General features: G+C 44.1%; 1 pseudogene; it reads right to left on the bottom strand.

Moving 5' to 3' along the window:
• Window positions 1-946: 946 nt before the first annotated feature.
• On the bottom strand, window positions 947-1,060 carry LOC114512196 (annotated as a pseudogene).
• Window positions 1,061-1,399: the final 339 nt, after the last annotated feature.

Raw genomic sequence — 1,399 nt, 5'->3', positions numbered from 1 at the left:
AGAGCCTACGGAGCAACTTGTGGGTTTAAGTTCATGCATCCTAAACAAAGGCACCACCCAGGAGGCCGTCTTCCCAGGGAGCTCAATCATAATCCATGGAATGTCTCCTCTGCCAGGGGAGACCAGGATAGGTAGGAAGTGGGAATTTTCTAGCCAGACTTTTCCTCAGGGCTGTGTGGGAAAGTCTCTGAGGAGGAGGCTCCGGCACTAAATAAAGGAAAATGGAAAACAGCACCTGGGCTAGACAGATGCAAAGAGAACAAGCAAGCCATCCCTAGTGGGAGCTGGAAGGCCCTCTGCAAAACAATGGGGTGCATGAATTAACACCTGGATTTTGAGGATCACTTCACACCAACCTAACAAATGAAGGCAGGAAAGCAAGCCAGAGCTCAGATAATGTGTCTAAAGTGATGGGACAAGAAAGGCTGTGAGCCTGGTTTTATCATCCATGCTGTTGCAACATCCTTGAGGCAAGGCACAGAGAGCCTCTGAGCCTCCATTATCTTCCAGGACAGCAGCAACTTCCCAGGCAATACAGATGTAGGACCTAAGCACTCAAGGTTTGAAATTCTTGGTCCCATGTGCTAGTGAGAAGTTATTCTAACTTCATAGGACACTTTACCATTCAGCTAGGTTTCATATGTATTCTCTTAATTAATACTTATGATAACCATGTGAGATGGCTACTCTTTCCATTTTACAGAAGAGGAAGGGAAGACTTACAGAGATTAAAGCTTACAGAGACATAGTAACAAACCCAAAGTCACACTTAAAACTCAGGTCTTTTGATACCCGGCCTGGTATGCTTTGCATTACCCAGTGTTTTTCAAACTTAGTTTTTCAAGGCCTTCAACAGTTCCATGGAGGCTTTTGTGAAGTTCTGTGAAGGTTCTTACAGCAGGCCAGAAACTTTTTTTTATTGATTTTTTTTTAAACAGAAAGGGACATCAATTTGTGTTCCACTTATTTATGCACTCATTGGTTAATTCCTTGTGCAGGGACCAAGCCAATCTTCTCTGTATCATTCCAATTTTAGTACATGTGCTGCTGAAGCAAGCACCATTGGTTAATTGTTTTATAAACCCTGTCTGGGGATCGAACCCCCAACCATGGCATATCGGGATGATGCTCTATTCAACTGAGCTACTCTGCCAGGGCTGGGTCTGAAACCTATTAAAATACTGTTCAGTGATGCCTGACTTTGGTACAGCCATTTGATTTCAAGTACATTTAGTTCCCTCAGCAATCCTCAGAGTGTTGTTAGGCCTCACTTTCCCTTGAGCTGCAATGAGTAAGAAGGATAAATAATACATAGGTAGGGCCCTGAGTGCCTTGAAAGCAAGCCTCATTTCTATAACAACCCCAGTCTCACAGGGCTGTGGTGAGAGAAGTGGGCAAA

The sequence above is a fragment of the Phyllostomus discolor genome, chromosome 14, assembly GCF_004126475.2.
Source record: "Phyllostomus discolor isolate MPI-MPIP mPhyDis1 chromosome 14, mPhyDis1.pri.v3, whole genome shotgun sequence".
Lineage (NCBI taxonomy): Eukaryota > Metazoa > Chordata > Mammalia > Chiroptera > Phyllostomidae > Phyllostomus > Phyllostomus discolor.
This window is presented reverse-complemented; position numbering and strand designations above follow the sequence as displayed.